Here is a 23327-nt window from a genome sequence, read left to right on the forward strand (position 1 = left end):
AAAATTTTACTGATTTGTAGGGGTAATGAGAGAAAGAGATTCATTTTTGAAAATGCTTGTTTGGGAAAAAATAAACTTTTTTTAAAAGAAAAATAAAATGTGATTATACACACATATGTAGCACTTGTCAAACATTATTCTTTTTTGGAACTTTTAAAACTTTAAAGCACTACATAAATGGTAGCTATTATTATTATTATTATTAAATAGGGAATTCAGAAAACAATTTTTGTGGGGAAAAGAAAGATGTTCAGTTCTATAACTGGAGGTGTCTAAGGGAATGTTTGAGATCCTTCTGGGAATGGCCAATAAGCAGTCAGTGATACAAGACTGGAACTCAGGAGAGAGATGAGGACTAGGTTTATGACAGTTATCTGCATAAGGATGATAATTGAATACATGAGTTAGTGAAATCAAATAGAGACAGTGTAGATAAAGAAGAGGGCCCAGAATCTAGTCATATAGTTGGTTGGTTGTGATCCTTTGTTCTAGAAGAGGACCAAAATTCCAGCACTATGTTGAAATCAAGGTACAGTGTGTCCAACTGTGGCTGATCAGACCAATATGAGCTAGGAAGGCTTTACCACAGGTCAGGTACAAATAGTTCATATGAACTTTTTCAGTAGTGATGTCTCTAAATTTCTACATCTCACTTTTCTTTTGACCTGCTGAAATTCTGCTTTGCTCATAGACCACAACGCCTTCTTTGATGTGGGCACACCTTTGCCAGTATCTCTGATGTCATACCATCAATTCCAAAGTTCTTCAGAGAGAATTTGAGAGTGTATTTGTATCACTTTTTCTGACCATCATGTGACTACCTGCTTTGTGTGAGTTCTCCATAAAATAGTCTTTTAGGCCAAGGTATGTTTAACATTCCAACAATGTGGCTGGCCCGAGTTGTGCTCTCTGCAGTAGAGTTTGAATGTTTGGCAGTTTAGCTCAAGAAAGGACATAAATGTTTGGTACCTCATTTTGTCAGGTGATCTTCAGAATCTTCCCAAGACAATTCAAATGGAAGCAATTCAGTTTCCTGGCATGGTGCCAGCATATATTTCTCTCTTATATTTAATAAATAATTTTTGTATTAGGACCAAGGTTTTTTTTTCTACTTTTTCTACTTCCTTATCCTGAAACCAACCAGTGTGAGAAATCTCTTAAAGGTTTACCCAGAAAGGATGAGGGAGGTGGGGTGAGGTGCGTTTGGGCCTCCCCTGGGAATTCCCCATGGGCCAAGGAAGTGGGGCTAAGGGGGGCCGGTCATGGGCCAGGCAGCCCTTGCCAACCGGGTCACTAAGGACCTGTGCGTGGGCCGGGGCAGCCTGGAGCTGTTGAGCTGACCCAGCAGCTCCCAGGCCACATCAGCAAGGACCAACAGGCCCCTGGGGTGCTTAGTGCTGGGGAGGGGAAGGCAAGGGCAGTGGCAGTGGCAGCTCGGGGCAGTCCACCACCAGCACCAGGCTGTGCCAGGAGCACTTGACCTATTGCAATGGGATTTGCGGCAGCTGCACCTCTGCAAGTTTTTCCTCTACTGAAAGTGCAAATTCTTGACATCTGTGAAACAACGTAAATATAGCCAGCACATTGATTCTACACACAGCATGGATGTCTTGAAAAGCCATGGAATTGCTGACCTAAGCTCAAACGAATTAAATCAGCTTTTTTTTCTGAATGATGGTATGCTCTTGACAGAGATCACACTATAATAAAGGAGACGGGCAACATGGTTCTTGTACCTTTAAAAATACTTGTGCCAAACTCCGCCTTTGCTAGTACTACTTGCAGGGGAACTGCAAGTTTGGCAGCAGTTGCAAGAGGTCCCATGCCTCTGATCCCACATGTCAGGAGAAGTTGAGAAAGTAGGGGCTTAACGCCACTATGATTAAAAGGTTGCCTTCCATTTGTAGAAATGCTTTTGACATCAAAAATGAAAGCCCAACAACACCTGAAAAGAAAGAAGATATAGTAGTGACTCTGTACCCATGGCCCCTAAAAGCAGTAAAGAGAACTATCAGATCTGCTTGCACCGCAATTGGAAGGCTTGTAGCTTTAAAGATAAGTGTTTAAAAGTCCATTTTCATTTGTTGTATAGATGGCAGTTCCTTGATGGGAACACATGGAAGGATTTGGAAGAAATGGAGAAGACTGAAAAAGCATACCGCAACCCCAGTAAAAGCCAGATCCTTACTAGGGTTGAATGGAGCCCTGGGATCACCTCCATGAATTAATTATACGACTTGTGCCCATAACAAAGCTCAATGCCTGTCCACAAGCTCTTCTGTTGTCAAGTCTTCACATTTCATCCTCATGACTGAGTGGCTTTGGTATTGGAAAAATGATGGTAATTTTGGGCAGGAGTATGGCCTAAAGGGTGCTAACCTCCATGTGGCTGACATTAGCAGAGTAATGTGCAGAAAGCCTACTTGAGTCATGAGTCACCTATCCTGCAGTTCTCATTTGGAAAGCACATGTATGAGTTGAATTTCAAAGCCATGACTCGGAAAAGCTTACTTTTTGGCACGGTCAGAAACTTTTATCAGAGACCGAAATTGTCTCTCCTGAAGATGTGAAACAGACTTGTGGTGACAAATCAGAAGCCCCAAAGGTTGTTCCATCTCATTGGGATATGTCTACATTGCCCAACCTGGGATTTATGCTATTCCCACTTTCCCCCTCCTCTGGAGAGTACCTGAAGGTCCAAGAACAGTTTTGTCATGCAATGCATAACTATATCATTCGTAAGATGGAGAGAATACAGAACTCAGCACTCTGGGAAGTATATCAGTGGCAGAAAGTACAGATGAAGAAGAGTAATGGAGGGCAGGAAGTAGATGAGAGTTTTCCATTTCATGGTGCTAGGCCCAAGTATGTCAATGCCATCTGCCATCAGAATTTTGACTGGAGGATCTCTGGTCTTCATGGTACTAGCTGTGGCAATGGAACTACTTTGTCCAAGATGCCACTTATTTTTACCCCTACAGTAACTCTTACCTGAATTCCCAGTCCATGTTCTTGGCCCAGGTTTTGGGTGGAGAGTTTACCAGGAGCAGTTCCTCCTATCTGAGGCCTCCTCCCAAAGAAGGTCAAAGCAACACCTTCTACAACATCTTTGTGAGGAGTATGAGCAATCCTTCCATTTTGTGGTCTTTGAGAAGCACCAGATTTACCCAGAAAATCTTATTTGGTACTGAGCCTCTCCATGGAAACTTGGTCTATCTGATTCTACTTTCTCTAAAGCAGCTAATACTGAAATGAAGATTTGGGGCCACGTACACTTCTCTGCTTCTTTTGGCATCTTCTTTCTTAAAGTGGAGGAAGAACCATGCATTGTTTTAGAAAAATATTTTTTAAAAGTTTTAGTGTCTTACTTTGAACTAATTTCCTTATACAGGTGTATCACTGACTTTTTGCTAAAGGAGAATTTTCTCTCATAGCTCTCCCACAGATTGTTCACTTCTCCTTCCTGTATTAAAACATGAACAACAGAGTAAGTGATGAATACATGGTGATAGCCAAGACCATTTTTCCTTTTGAACTGTGTCACAATTTTGTTTGTCTTCGTTAAGTATTCTGTTGTCAGGGTGCTTTACTGTTAAGAGCAAAATTGTGCTAATTCTTATAAAAAAAGCTTTTATTGAGATCTTGTGTGTTTAGATTACCTTCATTTCTGAATCTATCCCTTCCCTGCCTTACAAGCTGTGCCTTGTGACATTAACTAAAAAAGAGCAGCTCCACAATGCTAAACAATATATCAGCTTAGATTGGCAATATATGCAGTGTTCCTCACCTATAGTCCCCCACCTCTTCAAAGAAGGCAGTGCTTTCCTTAAGGGTTGGTTTTAGTTTGTGAATATACTAATGACCCAACATATTGCCCTATAATATCTGCTATTTGCATTTGCCTTGTCTCTCTTCCTACTCTTTACATCATGGCTGAAGCAACTGGAAATGTATCTGCTAAACCTGGCTCCTGTGTAGGGAAAAGCAAAAATGCTTCTGTGTTTTACTACATTGATTTGAGGCAGAAGGTCATAAATGATTCTTCCCTTACTGGGGTTATCAATTAGGATTTTTATAAAAATTAATGGCTACTCTGTGGTGTAGACTAATCATTTACACCCATCGACTCCCAACTTAGCCACTTTCTCCTTTGGTCAGTAGTATGAAATGTCATTCATGCTGGTTAGGAACAACTTTTCTGTCTGCATGAACTCGTGGGAATGTATGTCATGAATGAGCATGGAAATAAGAAGAAATTTATCTACAAATGGAAAAAAAGAGATTTGCCCAGGTCAAGTTGTAAAAACACAGTAAAAGAAATTCTAAATTTGGGCTAATGGGTGCATTCCTGCTCACTGTCTTTGCTCAGACAGGTCTAGGAAAATGTGAATCCTCTCTTTTGTCTTAACAAGTGATACGAAAATTAATGTTTCTTTGTCCAAGATTTGAGTGACAAAGGTCATGTACCTCAAGACCTTCATTTTAGTATAGCTCACCTCATATTGGGTAATCCAGTCAGGGTTGATTGCCATCCCTCAAGAAACCTATGTCTGAAGTGTATATAAAATGTGAACCCACTACCATGGTGGTCTTTGGTGTGAGAGAGACACACAAATGACCATTTATTAATTATGAGATGACCTTATTAATAAAATGAATAAATTACTCAGAAACTATGACTCTTAAACATTTTTGTGTGGAGTTTTTTGTATTTTTTTTTGGAGGGGGGAAGGCAGGACAGTTGAGGTTAAATAACTTGCCCAAGGTCACACAGCCAGGGAGTGTGTGGAGTGCCTGAGGCCAGATTTGAACTCAAGTTCTCCTGACTCCAAGGTCAGTGCTCTACTCACTGTACCACCTAGCTGCCCCTAAAACATTTTTTATCACCACAGTTTCACAGGCATACAACAATGAAGTCAGCACAATGGTTCTGTAGTCTTTCGCTTTGGTGGGCAGTCTAATACCTCTTCTCTACCACACTTTCCTTTGGAGCCTCCCAAACACTGAGCTAGCTCTGGCAATATGAACATCCCGGGAAAGTATACTTCCAAGGTTAAGTGAACTTATCCACAGTATTCAAAGTGTCTCCATTTGCTGTAACCAATGGTTCCATGTATGGATGATGTGGTGATGCCCAGTAGAGAACCTGTGTTTTCTTTGTGTTGATTGTGGTCTTACAGTACAGCCACATGTGTGGAATATGACATAAGTAATTAAACAAAGGAGATTAAGAAGGAGCAATCAGAAAGAAGAACTAGGAGAAAGTTGATTTATGAAAACTCAGGGAGGAGAAAGTGTCTAAGAGGAGATGGTGTCTCTACTCTTGAACAGAGTTAAATGTTGCCGAGAAGTGAAAAAAGGATGTAGACTGAGTAAAAGTCATGGTCTTGTCAATTGAGAGATCAATGAGAACCTTGGAGAGAGTAATTCCAGTAGAGTAATGAGGTCAAAAGTCAGCTTGCAAAAGGGTGAACAAAGCAAATAGAAGCAAAGGATGATCCTTGGAGTTTGTGAAAGGAAGAAAAGATGGTAGCTGAAAGAGCTTAAATAAAATTTTTGTTTGTTTTAGAATAGGGAGATTTTGGCCTCTGCAAGAAAAAAGAGTCATTATTTAAGGAGAAATTGAAAATTATGGGAGGGAAAGGGATGATAAATGGGCAAGCTCTGAGAAGAGACAGACAGGTATGGAAAGTGTGTGTAAGTAGAAGAGGTTGATACTGAGAAGAACGGGCATCACATCCTCAGAAATTGGAGTAAAGAAGGGAATTGATATTGAAATGGTTGGAGATACAGAATTAGGAAAGTGGGAACACAGAATATGTGCTTTTAAATTTTTTTTCAATGATGTGTGAGGCAAGGTTCTCTTCTGAGAGGAAGTTGGTGTCTTGAGGAGAGAAAAGAGGGCAGAGCAGATGATCTCTTAGCTCCCTCCTTCTCCAGCTCTCTATTCTAAGATTCCTTCTAAATTAAACATTCTACATTTCACATTCTAACATTCTACTTAGTTTTAAAGGCTTGGGGGCTTCTTAGCTTGATCTTGCTATTCATCCTGCACCATATTCCAACTCCAACTAATCTCCTGTAGCACCCAGCAGAAAGGGACCAAGTCCTAGTCCCTGACAGATAAGGGAGAAAGAGAGTCCTTTGCTAGTTGGTCCTTCCAGGAAGTGTAGTACAGTGGAAAAAGCAGCACACCCAGGATCCAAGCATTTGGGTTTTAATCTCAGTTCTGACATTTCCTAAATTGAGACCTTGGGCAAACCACGTCACTCACCTTTTAAGCTTATATTTCCTCATCAGAGCAATCGTCATAATAACGTTCTCATGACCTACCTTACAGAGTTATTGTCAAAAAGACATTTTGGAAAAATAATATAAAAATGTGAGCTTACTAGGATTTATTCTTACTTCCTCCAAAATGGGAATCCAGCTTCAGTCATGGCTACTCCCTTGATTTTCTTCAACTCTGAAGCTTCTACAGGTGAGAAAGACTCCCCTGGGAAGGGGCCAGGAATAATTTGCCTTTCCCTCACAGGTCTGAGGGGTGTGGGGACTGATTTTTGTATAATGTCACAAAAGGGGGTGTTTCTGACTTAAACCTGAATAATACCTCAGCTGACAGGTGTGATGATATTGGGTGGTGGGCAGGGAGAGGGAATGATTACTTCATAAAATTTGATAGGTATCTCACTGAGATAGGGCCCTTTTCAGTGACTTTATCCAAGCTTCAGCTTAGATTTTGGTGGATAATACCTTGTTGGGTTATTATTCTGTAAAATGGACATAATAATGCTTATGCTACCCACTTCACAGGGTTGTTGTGAGGAAAGTACTTTATAAACCTTGAAGCATCTTTCTTGTTACTTTCTAGGAGCAGCCCATTCTAATTTAGGACAACTCTTCTGTTAGGTGATTTCTCTTTATGTTGATACAGAATATGATGAACTCAAACTTCCCTCTTTGTTCTTAGTTTTACCCTTTGAAGGCAAGAAGAGCAAACGTAGTTCTTTTTTTGTAGGAATCCTTGAGATAACTGAAGACCATTAGCATGCACAATCTTTTCTAAACCAAACATCTCCAATGACTTCACCTGATCCTAGTATGTCATGGTTTCAAGTCTATATGTCACCCAGGTTGCCCTTCTTTGGACATATTCCAACTTGTTAATATCCTTCATGAAATGTGGTGCGCAGAATAACAGTATTAGTGTAACACCAGCTTCAATAACATCTTCTAAAGAAACTATAGATACTGTTACTCTATCTTTATGAAGCAATAGCATCTTGGGAGAATGACAGATAAACTTGTTCTAGAAAGTAACTTGCCATGGCTGAACAGATATTGAGTGATGGTAGAGTGGAACAGGATAAATGGAAATGTTTCCCATGAGGGAACTGTCTTGATTCTTGTTTTGAGGAGAAACATGAAGGGAATTCTTTTTTTAAAAGTTAGAATTTTTATTTTTAGTTTACAACACTCAGTTCTACATGTTCTTGAGTTTCAAATTTTCTTCCCTTCCCTCCCTTCCCCCATAACCCCAAGATGGCATTGATTCTGATATAGATTCTGTATATACCTTCACGTAAAACTTATTTACACAATCATCAGGTTGTAAAGAAGAATTATGACCAATGGAATGAATCATGAGAGAGAAGAAACAAAAGCAAAAAAGAAGAGAAAAATAAAAAAAAAATATTGTTACTACTGTGTATAATGTTCTTTCTGCTCATTTTGCTCCCCAGCATTTCATGCAAAAGTATCAATCTTTCTCTAAAACCATCGGGCTCATCATTTCTTATAGCACAGTAATATTCCATCACAACCATATACCAGAACTTGAATATACTATTCCCCAATTAATGTACATCCTTGCAATTTCCAGTTCTTTGCAACCATGAAGAGAGCTATTATAATTATTTTAGAACATTTTGTTACTTTTAATTTTTCCCTAATTATCTTTGGAAATAGACACAGTAGTGGTATTTCCTGGATCAAAGGGAATAGGCAGTGTGATAACTCTTTGGGCACAATTTCAAATCTCTCTCCAATATGGTTGAATCAGCTCATGGATCCACCAACAATGAAGTGAGGTTCCAGTTTTTCCACATTTCCTCCAATATTTGTTGCTTTTCCCTTCAATCATTTTAGCGATTTTGATAGGTGTAAAATGGTATTTCACGGTTGTTTTAATTTGCATTTCTATAATCAATAATGATTTAGAGAATTTTTCATATGCCTACAAATTGTTTTGATTTCTTTGTTGGAAAACTGCCTGTTCATATCCATTGACCATTTATCAATTGGGGAATGACTCATATTCTTATACATTTTACAAAATTCTTTATATATTTCAGATAGGAGATCTTTATTTGAGAAACTGTCTATAAAAATTTTCCCCCAGTTTTCTGCTTTCCTTCTAATCTTGGCTACATTTGTTTTATTTGTACAAAACCTTTTTAAATTAATGTAATTGAAATTATCTACTCTATGCCTCACAATGCTTTCTATCCTTTGTTTATTATGAAATTGTACTCCTGGGGGTGGAGCCAAGATGGTGGTGTGAAAACAGGGACTGGCTTCAGCTCTCCCTCAAATCCCTCCAAACACCAGTAAAAATGACTCTAATCAAATTCTAGAGCTATAGAACCCACAAAATGACAGAGTGAAACAAGTCTCCAGCCCAAGATGGCCTGGATGGTCACTGGGAAGGGTCAGTCACATCATGCTGGGAGAAGAGTGCAGCCCAGGGTGGGCCATGCCAGGACAAACCAGGCCTTAGCAGATGGGAAGGGCAGGACCTCAGGGTCCTGAATCACTGACACCTGTGGCAGTTTCCAGACTTCTCAACCCATAAATGGTAAAGACAACATAGCAGGTCAGTAGGAAAACTGTTGAACCTAGGTGAGAGAATTGCACAGTCTGGCCCCAGCCCCAGGGTGGCAGAGGTGGCTTTAACAGGTGCAGCTGCTTCTGGAGCTCCAGGCCCACAGACCATGGTGGGAATCAATAGGATGATCAGGGCAGAACTGCAGGGAGCTCTTTGCTGCCACTGAGGCAGGGTTTTCTTGCTTTGCCCTGCTTGGATCTGGGTTGCAGCGCTGTTTGGGGAAGGAGGACAGCTGGCTGTGGAGAGTGAGCCCTCCTGGTAGTTATACAGCAAGAAGGAGTGCCTCAGATCACTGACATACCAGAGTACAGGCCAGGAGAGGAGTATTATACCACCTCAGAATAGAAGTACCTCTGAAAACATCAGCACAAAACCCCTGAAGCCTGGGACAGAGCACTCCCCACTCTGGAAGAAGTCATTCCCAGACAAAGAGCTCGAAAGTCAAGTAATTGGCTGGGAAAATGAGCAGATAGCATACAAGGACTCAGACTATAGAATCTTTCTTTGGTGACAGAGAAGAGCAAAGCATACAGCCAGAAGAAGTAGAGAAAATCAAAGACCCAACTTCAAAAGCCCTCAAAAATATGAATTGGTCTCTCAGGCCATGGAAGAGCTCAAAAACGATTTGGAAAAGCAAGTAAGAGAAGTAGAGGAAAAATTGGAAAGAGAAATGAGAGTGGTGCAAGAAAATCATGAAAAAATGAGTCAACCACTTGCAAGACCCCCCAAAATAGTGAAGAAAATAACACTTAAAAATAGACTAACCCAAATGGCAAAAGACATCCAAAAAGCCAATGAGGAGAAGAATGCCATAAAAGGCAGAATTACCCAAATGGGAAAAGTGGTCCAAAAGATCACTGAACAAAATACTGCCTTAAAAATTAGAATTGAGCAAGTAGAAGCTAGTGACTTTATGAGAAATCTAGAAATTATAAAACAGAACCAAAAGAATGAAAAAATGGAAGACAATGTGAAATATCTCATTGGAAAAACCACTGACCTGGAGAACAGATCCAGGAGAGATACTTTAAAAACTATTGGACTACATGAACGTTGTGATCCAAAAAAGAGCCTAGATATCATTTTCTCAAGAAATTATCAAGGAAATTGCCGTGATATTCTAGCATCAGGGGGCAAAATAGGAATGGAAAGCATCCACCAATCGCCTCTTGAAAAATATCTCAAAAAGAAAACTCCTAGGAATATTTTAACTAAATTCCAGAGTTGCCAGATCAAGGAGAAAATATTGCAAACAGCCAAAAAGAAAGAATTCAAGTATTGTGGAAACACAATCAGGATAACACAAGATCTAGCAGCTTTTACATTAAGGGATAGAAGGACTTGGAATATGATATTCCATAAGTCAAAGAAGTAAGGATTAAAACCAAGAATCCCCTACCCAGCAAAACCAAGTACGATACTCCAGGGCAAAATATGGATATTCAATGAAACAGAGTACTTTCAAGCATTCTTGATGAAAAAACCAGAGCTGAATAGAAAATTTGACTTTAAAACACAAGAATCAAGAGAAGAATGAAAAGGTCAACAGGAAAGAGAAATAAAAAGGGACTTACTAAAGTGGAACTGTTTTGTTTACATTCTTACATGGGAACACAATATTTGTAGCTTATGAGACCTTTCTCAGTATTAGGGTAGTTGAAGGGAGATATATATATATATATATATATATATATATATATATATATATATATATATATATATCAGAGGGCACAGGTTGAGTTGAATATGAAGGGATGAAATCCAAAGAAAATTATTGGATGAGAGAGGAATATATTTGGAGAAGGAGAAAAGGAGAGATAGAATGGGGTAAATTATCTCACATAAAAGTGCCAAGAGAAAGCTGTTATAATGGAAGGAAAGAGGTGAAAGGGAATGAGTGAATCTTGCTCTCATCAGATTTGGCTTAAGGAGGGAATAACATACACACTCAATTGGGTATCTTACCCTACCGGAAAGTAAGGGGGAAGGAGATAAGAGGGAGGATGATAGAAGAGAGGGCAGATTGGGAGAGGAGGCAGTCAAAAGTAAACACTTTTGAAAAGGGAAAGAGTCAAAGGAGAAAAATGAATAAAGGGGGACAGCATAGGATGGAGGGAAATAAAGTTAGTCTTTCACAACATGACTATTGTGGAAGTGTTTTGCATAATGATACATGTATGACCTATATTGAATTGCTTGCCTTCTAAAGGAGGGTGGAAGGGGATGGAAGAAGAGAGAGAATTTGGAACTCAAAGTTCTAAAAACAAATGTTTAAAAATTGTTTTTACATGTAACTGGGAAATAAGATATACAGGCAATGGGGTATAGAAATCTATCTTGCCCTATAAGAAAGTAATGGGAATGGGGATGAGGGGGGCAGGGAGTGGAATGATAGAAGCTATGGCAGACTGGGGACAAGGGCAATCAGAAAACATGCCGTCTTGGGGTGGGTAGGAGGGTGGATATGGGGAGAAAATTTTTAACTCAAAATCTTGTGGAAATGAATGTTGAAAACTAAAAATAAATTTAGAAAATTAAAAAAAATTTCTCCTATTCATAAGTCTGATAGTAGTAATATGTTCATTGTTCTTCTAATTTTCTTATGATATCTCCCTTTATATCTCGGTCATGTATCTATTTTGATCTTATCTTGGTAAATGGTATAACATATTGGACTATGCTTAATTTCTGCCAGACTGCTTTCTAGCTTTACCAACAATTTTTAGAAAATAATGAATCCTTATCCCCAAACCCAAACCTTATCTTTATTTTGTCAAATACCAGATTACTATATTTATTTGTTGCTGTAAATCATAAATCCACTGTGTTCCATTGGTCAGCTTTCTATTTCTTAGCAAGTATTAGGTAGTTTTGATAATTTAGATCTGGTGCTGCTAAATTTCCTTCCTTCACATTTTTTCATTAGTTTCTTTGATATTCTTGATTTTTTGCTCTTCCAAATGAATTTTGTTATTATTTTTTCTAATTCAGTGAAATAATTTTGTGGTAATTTAATTGGGATGGCATTAAAAATATAACTTGTTTTAGATAAAAGTGTCATTTTTATTATACTGGCCCTGCCTACCCGTGATCAATGAATATTTCTTCAATTATTTAAATCTGATTTTATTTGTATGCAAAAATTTTCATCATTTTGTTTATGTTGCTCTTGGGATTGTTTTGGAAGATACACTCCCAGGTATTTTATATTGTCTAGAGTTATTTTAAATGGGGTATCACTTATGATCTCTTCTTGCAGGGTTTTGTTTGTGCTATATTGGAATGTTGATGATTTGTATGCATTTACTTTATAAAAGATATAAAGTAAATCCAAAAAAAAATATTTCAGAGAGCTAGAAAAAAATTAACAACAAAATTCATCTGGAAGAACAAAAAGTCAAGAATATCAAACAAATTAATGAAAAAAAAGGTGAAGGAAGGTGGCCTGGCTGTACGAGAACTCAAACTGTATTTTAAAGAGCTAATCATAAAAAAATCTAGTACTGGCTAGAATATATTAGTGGATCAGTGGAATAGATTAGGTACAAAGACATTTTACTAAATGACCATAGTAATTTGGTGTTTGTTAAACCCAAAGATCCAAGCTTTTTGGACAGAAACTCACTTTTTGACAAAAACTGCTGGGACCAACATCTCACATCTTATAACAAGATAAGGTCAAAATGAAAAAAAAAATTTAGACATAAAGGGTGATACCATAAAGCAAATCAGGGGAGCATAGGATAGTTTACCTGTCAGATATACAAATAAGGGAAGAATTTAGGATCAAACAAGAGATAGCATTACAAAATATAAAAATGAATAGTTTTAATTGTATTAAATTTTAAAAGTTTTTGCACCAACAAATCTAATGCAAACAAGATTAGAAAGAAGGCAGAAAACTGGGGGAATATTTTTATGGCAAGAATCCGTGATAAAAGTCTTATTTCTCAAATAAATAGAAAACTGAATCAAATTGATAAGGATACCAGTCATTTGCCAATTGATAAATGGTCAAAACAGACAGTTTTCAGATGAAGAAATCAAAGGTATCTATATTCATATTAAAAATGTCCTAAATCACTATTGATTATAGAAATGCAAATTAAAACAACTCTGAAGTGCCACCTTGTACCAATCAGATTGGCTAATATGGCATACCAATCAGATTGGGTAATATGGCAGAAAAGGAAAATGATAAATGTTGGAGGGAATGTGGGAAAACTGGTATCTTGATACAGTATTGTAAACTGATCCAACCATTCTGGAGAGCAATATTGAACTATGCCCAAAAGCTATAAAACTGTAGATACCTTAAGCTGCTAGTTCTTAAATACTAGACATCCCAAAGAGATTTTAAAAAGGAGATATATGTGTGTGTGTGTGTGTGTGTGTGTGTGTGTGTGTATAACACATACAATATTTATAAGAGCTCTTTTTTGTGGTAACTAAGAAGGAAATTGGGGAGATAGCCATGAACCGAGGAATTGCTGAACAAATTATGCTGTGATTATAATGGAATGTTAACGTGCCATAAGAAATGACAAGCAGGATTATTTCAGAAAAACCTAAAAGAGTTACATAGACTGATGCAAAGGGAAGTGAGAACAACCAGGATCATACTATACACTATAACAGCAATACTGTACAATGAACAACTGTGAATGACTTAGCTATTCTCAACAATATAATTATCCAAGACAATCCCAAACAGCTCATGATGAAAAATTCTGTCCTTCTCCAAAGAGGTCTGAATACAGACTGAATGATTCTCTTTTTCTCTTTCTTTCTTTTTCTTTTTTTTGTCCTTCTTCTTGTTCAGATTTCATTCCATGAAATAACTAATAACTAATATGGAAATATATTTCATGTGACTGTCCAGATTGCTTACTGTCTCGGGGAAGAGGGAAGAAAGAGAGGGAGATGTAGAATTTGGAACTCAAAACTTAAAAAAGAGTATTAAAAATTGTTTTTACATGTATTTGGGGAAAAAAAGTAAAATAGTATTTTTAAAAAAAATGAAAGCAGACAGAAAGAAGGAGGTCAAGTACCAAGGAGTCACAGGTAGGATTATAAAAGATTTAGCAGCTATCACTTTAAAAGAGCAGAGAATTTGTTATATGAAATTTCAAAAGGCAAGAAACACAGCGTTACAACAAAGAATAACTTAGTCATCAAAATTGGTTATAATCCTACAGGGTAGGAAATGGATCTTTAATGAAAAAGAAGACTTTCAAATATTACTGATGAAAAGATCAAAACTGAGCAGATACAAGTAAAGAGAAATATAAAAAAAGTAAATATGGATGGGGACCTGGGGGAAAAACTATACAACAATGATATGTTCAGATTCTAAAAGGGAATAAGCACCAAAAACATTGCATCTAAATACACAAGAGATATAGATAGTAAAACGGAAATAATAGGTGATCTCAAAATATCCTTTTCAGAACTGTCAAATCTAAACCTGAAGAATAGAAAGAAATTAAGTATATGAATTGAATTTTTGAAAAGTTGGACATGATAGGTCTCTGACAGTTATTAATTAGGAACAGAAATGAGTGTGCATATTGTTCAGCTGTGCATGTATACCCTCCCAAAAAGTAACCATTTACTATGGCATAAAAACTTCACAAATACAGAAAAGCAGACATATTGAATGCATTCCTTACTGATCATAATAGAATAAAAATTACATTGGATAAAAGACAATTGAAGAATGAATAAAATTAATTGCAGACTAAATGACTTAATCCTAAAAAATGACAAATCAAAGAACAAATCTTAGGAAAGATGGATAATTTCATTAAAGATATGGACAATGTGAAAATTTTGGGATGCAGTCAAAGAATCCTTAGGAGAAAATTTCTTTTTCTAAACATTTTCATCAAAAAGAAAGAAAAAATAGATCAATGAATTGATCATACAATAAATTAATTAGAATATTAACAAATAAAAAACAATGAAAAACTGAAAGAGAAATTTTGAAAATCAAAGAAGAGATTAACAAAACTAAACTGGTCTAAAATGCACTTAGTTACTAAAACTGTGTTGTTTTGACAAAACTACAATGAAATAGATAAAGTTTGGCTAATTTGATTTTTTGGAAACAAAAACCAAATTACCAGTCTCTAAAATTGAAAAGAATTTATAATGAATGAAATAAAAGAAATCATTAAAAACTGTTTTCTCAATTATATGCTAATAAAGCTGAAAACTTTAATGAAATGATGAATACTTATAAAATATAAAATGCCCAGATTAGCAGAACAAGAAACAGAGAATTTAAATAACCCAATCTCAGAAAAAGAAGTTGAACAACACATAAATGAATTCCCAAAGGAAAAGAAACCTCAAAACAGATGGATTTATAAGAGAATTCCATGAATTTTTAAAGAATAATTAATTTCAATATTACACAAACAATTTGCAATGACAAAAAAGAAGGAATGATATAAAATTCCTTGTGTGACATAAGCAATTTAGTCAGAAATTCCTATTTTACACATGGCCAAAAATTCATGTTTCATTGCCATGAACAATGTGGGCATTTGTTTTGCTTTATTATACAAATCTGCTAAAAAAAAAGAATTTTATTTTCCTTTAAACTGGGAGGGGTAAAAAGGAGAGAAAGTAAATGCTTGATAGTTGAAAAATTAAATTCCTAAATGTGACCATAATCTCCTATCCTTCTTTTAACTGTCCTTATTCTTCACCTCTCCTAAACCCATTTTCTGTTCTTTTCATTGTACTTTACTCTAGCCTTACTTTTAATGCCTTAAAATTTTGAATCTCGTAGTTAACCTCTCCAACTTTGCACTATCTTTGGCCCATGAGTTCTTTGATTTGTTGTTCTATTCTGCATCATCCCTTTCTGAACCCCGGCCATGGATTGCTCAAACCATCTCCCTCCCTCCCTCCCTCTTTTTTAGGTGCTAGAGGAAGCCATACAATCATACTTGTTGAGTCAATCAATCAACAAGCATTTATTAAGCAGTTGGAACTGTGCAAGGGGCTAATCAAACAAATACAGAAAAGAAAATCAAAGAACTTACATTCAACTGAGGGAAAACAATTTGTTTACAAGTAAGTAAATGCAGGATATAAAAATAAACATGCACTGATTTGGGTAGAGGGGAGCACGATAGACTTGGAGAATTAGGATGGGCTGCTTGAAGGAGGCAGCAATTGAGATGAGGTGAAAAGAACTATGAGTTCTAAGAGACATATGTAAGGAGAGAGAGAGAGGGAGCAGTCAAGACATGAGGGAATATCTCATGTATAGATATAGAAGAAATGGAATGTCATGCATAGAGAATTGTAAGAAGTTCAGCATAGCCAGAACATAGAGTGCAGGAGAATAAATTTAACCATCCCACGAATATAAGCTGTACCTCACTTGTGGGCTTTAAGTGCTAAAGAGAGGGGTTTGTATTTTATCCTAAGGTAAATGAGGAGTCACTGACGCTATTTAAGCAAGGAAAGTTACAAGATCAGACTTGAGTTCAAGAATATCAATTGGTCCACTATAAATTTATGTTATCTAGTCTCATCTGGACACTCACTACTGCATGCCAAATCCTTTTCCTTTTCCTTTTCCTTTATAGTCTCTATATCATACTCCCCACATTGGCTGTTTCAATATTTTTTTCAAACGACCTATATCACCATTTTTCCCTTCACCTCAGTAAAGGGTTTCACTGGAAAAAATGAAGCCATCTGTTATGAGCTCCCTCTCCTCCCCACTTCTACTCTTCAAATAACTACAGAATCAACCTCCAGCCTCTTCTACTTTGTCTCAGATGAAGAGCTCGTCTTTCTTGCCAACACCAATCCTTCTACTCATGCCCTTAGTTCATATTCTCCTCTTTCTCCTCCAAGAGTTTGTCCCATCAAGCATCCTTTCTTTTTCCTGATTTCCAAACAATTGGGCCTTTCCCAGATATTACAAATATGCTCAGATCTGTCTTATGCTTTAAAAGTCTTCATTTGACCCTACTAAGCCCTCAAGTTGCATTTCAAATCTTTCCTCTCTTTCTTTTGGCTTATAATTTGTATCCCTAAAATTTAGCACAGCGCTTGAAACATAGTAAGTGCCTAATAAATTCTTTCCTTTCTGTCTTTATATCTAATTCATCTGTTTATCTACATGGATGTCTCTCCATCCATTCATCCCTCTGTCCCTCGATACCTCCATCTGTCTATCTATTCATCTATCATCTATTTCCTCCCTTTCACGGTTAAACTGTGACAAAAAAGAGCTATCTACACTCATTGTCCCAACTTTCTCACCTTTCAATTATCAATCCCTTGGAATCTGTCTTCCATCATTACAAATCTACTGTTCTTCTCAAGATCACTAATGATCTTTTTCATTATTAACTTAATAAATATGAACATTTCAACTTACATGGTGCTCCCAAAGTCTGGACACGCAGGCCAAAACACATATTTTCAAGAAATGAAATGAATGAAATTTTCAACAACATTTTATTTAATTGGAATATTAACAAATAACATCTTCAATATGATTTCCATCATGTGTGATGCAAAGGTTGATGTGCTTTGCAAGATTCACATGAACTTGATGCAGTAACTCCACATTGCCATCAATTTTAGTACATTCACTCTTTATGCATTCAATAAAGTTGTTGCATCTGTGATTTCCATTGAGTACACCTTCTTCTTTAGCACACCCCAGAAAAAGAAGTCACTAAACAACACAGAGTCTTCAGCAAAACAGTTAATGAGATGTTAATGAGATTTCCTATGTGACCAGACTTTAGGAACACCCTGTATAAAGAAAAGAAGACTGCATATGAAACTCTGGTTAGGTAGAGTTTATTTTTTTAAGTGTACATTAAATTTAACATGATAGTAGCAGAATTCTCTGTGTCAGCTTCTTAACATTCTTCTGCTTCAGAATATTTTTAGAATGTTTCATTGATGATATTTTCTTTCTTTTTTGCATCAGCATTCTTACCCACGGATTCTATCCTCTTCCCAAATAGAAGCCCTTCCTTGTAACCCACTAATGAAGTCAAGTAAAACAAAAAACACATTGACTATATCTCATGTTGCATCTCTGTTCTTCCACCTGTATGCTAAGATGTGGGAAGCGTGCTTCATTATTAGTCTTCTGAAGTTATGACTAGTCACTACATTGATCAAAGTTTTGAAATCTATCAGGGTTGTTCATCCTTATACTACCATGGTCACCGTATAAACTGTTCTCTTGTTTCATCTCAATGCATTCTTTCTCAGTTCTTCATACAGTCCCATCAGGTTTCTCTAAATCTGTTTTGTCATTTCTTACACCATCATCATATCTTATTCCATTCATACAATTTGTTCAGAAATTCCCTCATTTGTGAGCACTCATTTTGTTTCTAGTTCTTTGTCACAACAATAAAAAATACTTCTATAAATATGTGTATCAGTTCTTTCCCTCTATCTTTGGAATCTTTGGGGTTATATGCCTAGTAATGGAATCACTGGGTCCAAGATTATGAATACTTTAGTGAATTTGGGGACACATACAAATTGTTTTCCTGATCAGATGTACCAATTAACACCTCTTCCAAAATAAATCAGTGTGCCTATTCTCCAAAAACACTTCCCATAACTGCAATTTCCTCTTTTCTACCTTTCCTAATCTTATTGGTATGACTTGCTTTAGTTGCCATGCCTCTTATTATTAGAGATTTGGAGCATTTTCAAATATTGGCTGTTGATAACTTGCATTTATTTCTGTATTTTTGAGTAACTACCTGTTCATATCCTTTGACAATTTACCAATTGGAATATGACTGTCATTCATACATATTTGTAGCAATTTGATACATATATTGAATATTAACTTATCCAAAAAATTTTGCCACAAAATTATTTTCAGTTAACTATTTCCCTTCTAAATAGAATTACCTTAATTTTGCACATATAAAAACTTTTAAATTGTATGCAATTGAAGTTTTGAATTTATTTTTTATGATCATTGCTACCCTTTGTTTAGTTAAGAATTCTCCCTGTATCCATCATTGTGAAAGATTTAACCTTCCCTTGTCCTCTAATCTGTTCATATTTATGTTATATACTCATTTGGAGCCTGTTGGTACATGGTATGAAATTTTGGTCTAAACCCAATTTCTGCCTGCTTTCCAGTTTTACTAGAGCTTTTGCCAAAGAGGAAGTTCTTATGTCTATTGGTCTCTTTGTTGCCACACTTACTGGCCTTTCCTCAGACCAGCATTTGATTTTGTAGATCTCCCTCTCCTCTTTTTGGAATTTTGTGGGACTTTGTTATTTCTCTTTTTATCTATTGGGCCTGATCTCAGACCTCTTTGCAGCTGAAATATCCACATATATGGAAGGCTCTGTCCAGGGGCTTCTCCTCTTCCTTATCTACACACTCTCTTAATGATCTCATCAATTCAGTTTATTAAATTCAGTCTCTATGAAGATAACTTCCAAGTAATCATATTCAATTCTTACCTCTCTCCTGAACGTCAGCTCTATATCTCTTCCTCCCTGCTTGCTATCTCCATCTGGATGTCCCACAAGTATTGCAAACTCATTATATACAAAACAAAACTAATTATCTTTCCTCCTAAATTGCCCATTCTCCTCAGTTCCCTATATCTACAGAGGGCAATACCCTTCTTCCAATCACCCAATTTTGGAGCCCAGGAGTCATCTCTAAATCTTTGCTCTCCCTCACCCCCATAGCCGATAAGTTTCCAAGTCTTGTCAATTGTACTTCTTCAAATATCTGTTCATTTTTCTCTACTAACACAGCCACCAGCCCTAGACTAATCATACACTACTGCCCCTTTACACTGTATAGGTTAGCTAGTCTGACCTACTTGCCATTCTCAAATACAAAACATTTCATCTCATTTATGAAACCTTGGAGGCTGGAGAATACATTGTGAATCTCCATACCTCTACACAGTGTTCCCCTTGCCTGGAATGCTCACCCTCCTCAACCTTAATTTCTTTTTTAAAAGAAACTTTTGGAGGGGGAAAGGCAGGGCAATTGGAGTTAAGTGACTTGCCCAAGGTCACACAGCTAGTAAGTGTGTCAAGTGTCTGAGGCCAGATTTGAACACAGGACCTCCTGACTCCAGGACCTGTGCTCTACTCACTGCTCCACCTAGCTGCTCCTCAACAATACCTCTTAAGCCCCCTCTTTTCTTTTGAGACTTGGCTCATGCCACCTTCTTTTTTTATGGTATTTTATTTATTCCGATTACATGTAAAGAAAATTTTCAACATTCCTTTTTGACAGATTTTGAATTCCAAATTTTTCTCCCTCCTTCCCCTCCTCCTCCCCAAGATGATAAGCAGTCTGATATGGGTTAGATATGTGCAATAATGTAAAACAGGGCTACGCTGAAGCACATAGAAGTCTGGCCAATGAAGGTTCTCTGTTTGCCTGGGGCTATGCTGAAGCATATGGCAGTTTTTGGCCTGTTCTCCTGGCTATGCTGAGGCATGTGGAAGGTACTGGTATTGACATTTGCCTGATACACTGTTTTGAGGCTCAGAATCTCCCCCTGGTTTGATGAGGTGGAGCTTGCTGCTGGTTTGCTAGGATGCTTCCTGTCCTAGAATGTATTCCCCTTATACAGGACTGAAATCTTGCTGATCTTCCAAGTTTCTTGGGCTGAAGGATTGTTTCACCCTATCTTTTTGCTTGTTCTGCTGTTCTAGGATTTGTTTTGGGGTGCTTTTTTATGGTTGCTTGGAGATGAATATGGAAGAATTATGGCAATTTACTGCTTTCTTCACCATCTCAGATCCTGGAAAATGGACTCTCATGGGCTTGTCTTTGACGAAAGTTGGAACTCTATCCTCTCTTGAAGCTGAAAGCCAGAAAAATCCTTTTTTTCCAATCTCTTTTCAACTCCACCTCCTATGAAGGCATGGATTATCAAGGAGTAATTCTCTCGACAAATAAGGAGAGTCTTAGGCAAATGTTTAGACTTGAACCTCAGGTTACATACAAAATAGGTGATTTGGAGTAGGGAAATATTGGCTGGGGAAACCAGGAAAGTACTCCTAAAGAAGGTTGCACAAAAGTGTCTCTGATAAAGGCCTCATTTCTCAAATATATAGAGAATTGAGTCAAATTTATACCACACCAGCACTAGGATCCTGGCTCAGCTCCAGGTAAGTTGCCAGACTCCTATAACTTCCAGCAGCACCAGCCATCCTACACCTCACCTTCTTAGCACAGCACCAGACATGAAGGTCCCCCATGGGCCTCAGGGCAACACTAGTGTAGCACCAAGTAAACAGCCAGAGCCTGCAGCCCCTAGCACAAGAAGCCCGAGACAGTACCCTTCTAACAAGGAAGCAGAACTTAACTTTAAAAGAAATGAAAAAGGCCAAAAAAGATGAGCAAAAAGTAACAACAAAAAAAGGAATGTGATCATAGAAAGTTATTATGGTGACAGGGAAGATCAAGACACAAACTCAGAGGATGGCAACAATGTCAAAACACCTATGGGCAAAGCCCCAAGGAAAAGAAAAATGGGAATTGGTCTCAAGCCCAGAAAGAACTCATGGAAGAGCTCAAAAGGAAGCTTAAAATCATGTAACTGAGGTAATTATGAAAAAAAGAGTCAACAGCTTGGAAAAAGAAAACAACTGCTTAAAAAATAGAATTAGCCAAAATGGAAAAGGAGATACTAAAATCCACTGAAGAAAACAACTCCTTAAAAAGTACAACTGGTCAAATAGAAAAGGAAGTACAAAAACTAACTGAGGATAACAACTCCTTAAAAGTTAGAACCGGGCAAATGGTGACTAAGGACTCTATGAGACATCAAGAATCAACCATAAAAATGTAAAAGAATGAAAAAAATGAAAGAAAATTTAAAACACTTCATTGGAAAAACAACTGACCTGGAAAATAAAACCAGGAGAGACAATGACAGAATCATTGGCTTACCTGAAAGCCATAATCGAAATGAAGATCTGGACAGTATCTTTCATATTTCACAAAAACTGCTGGGAAAATTGGAAAATAGTATGGCAAAAACTGGACATAGACCAATATTGTACACAAGTCAAAATGATTCATGATTTAGGAATAAAGGCTGACACTGTAAGCAATTTGGAGAGCAAGAAATAGTTTGTCTGTCAGATTTATGGAAAAGGGACGAATTCATGACCAAACAAGAAAGAGCATTACAAAATGCAAAATGGATCATTTTGGTTATATCCAATTGAAAAGTTTTTGTATAAACAAAGCCAATGCAACAAAAATTAGGAGGGAAGCAGAAAATTGGGAAAGAATCTTTACAACCACTGTTTCTGATAAAGCCCTCATCTCTAAACTATACAGAGAACTGAACCAAATTTATAGGAACACAAATCATTCCCTATTTAAGAAATGGTCAAAAGATATGAACAAGCAGTTTTCAGAGGAAGAAATTAAAGATATCTATAGTCATATGAAAAAATGCTCTAAATCACAATTAATTAGAGAAATGCAAATGAAAACAACTCTTAGGTACCGTATCTCTCCTGTCAGATTGGCTAACATGACACAACAGGAAAATGATAAACGCTGGAGAGGATGTGGGAAAAATGGAACATTGTTACATTGTTGGTGGAGTTGTGAACTGATCCAGTTATTCTGGAGAGCAATTTGGTACTATGCCCAAAGGGCTATAAAAATGTGCATACCCTTTGACCCAGCAATACCACTCTAGGTCTATATCCCAAAGAGATATACAAGTGGGAAATGGACCCGTACGTACAAACATATTTATAGCAGCTTTTTTTGTGGCAGCAAAGAATTGAAAATCAAGGGGATGCCCATCAATTGGGGAATGGCTAAAAAATTGTGGTATATGAATATAATGGAATACTATTGTGCAATAAGAAATGATGAACAGACAGACTTCATTACAACCTGGAAAGACTTATGCGAATTGATGCTGAGTGAGGGGAGCAGAACCAGGAGATCATTATACATGATTACAGACACATGGTATCTGTAAGGACTAACTTTGATAGACTTGAATCTTTTCATCAATGCAAGGTTCAAAGAAAGCTCCAAAATACCCATGATGGAAAAAGCTATGCACATCCAGAGGAAGAATTATGGAGTCTGAATGCAGATTGAGGCAAACTATTTGCTCTCTCTTTTTTTCCTTCTTTTTTGTTTTCATTTCTCCTTTCTCATGATTCATTCCATTGGTTATAATTCTTCTTTGCAACTAGACTATTATGTAAATAAGTTCAGTCTGAAGGTATATGTAGAATCTACATTGAATTGTATGCCATTTTAGGGAGCAAGGTGGGGGAGAAGGAGGGAGAGAAAATTTGGAACACAAAAATCTATGGAACTAAATGATGTAAATTAAAAATGAAAAAAGAAATTTATAAAAAAAGAAATTATCAGACAAGCCCCTGAAGAGAGAGAAAT

At 37.0% G+C, this 23327-nt stretch overlaps 1 pseudogene; it reads left to right on the top strand.

Annotated features, from left to right (window-relative positions):
* The first annotated feature begins 1262 nt into the window (after positions 1 to 1262).
* LOC118841529 lies at positions 1263 to 3191 on the top strand (annotated as a pseudogene).
* Positions 3192 to 23327: the final 20136 nt, after the last annotated feature.

Source organism: Trichosurus vulpecula, chromosome 3, assembly GCF_011100635.1.
Source record: "Trichosurus vulpecula isolate mTriVul1 chromosome 3, mTriVul1.pri, whole genome shotgun sequence".
In the NCBI taxonomy this organism is placed as follows: Eukaryota; Metazoa; Chordata; class Mammalia; order Diprotodontia; family Phalangeridae; genus Trichosurus; species Trichosurus vulpecula.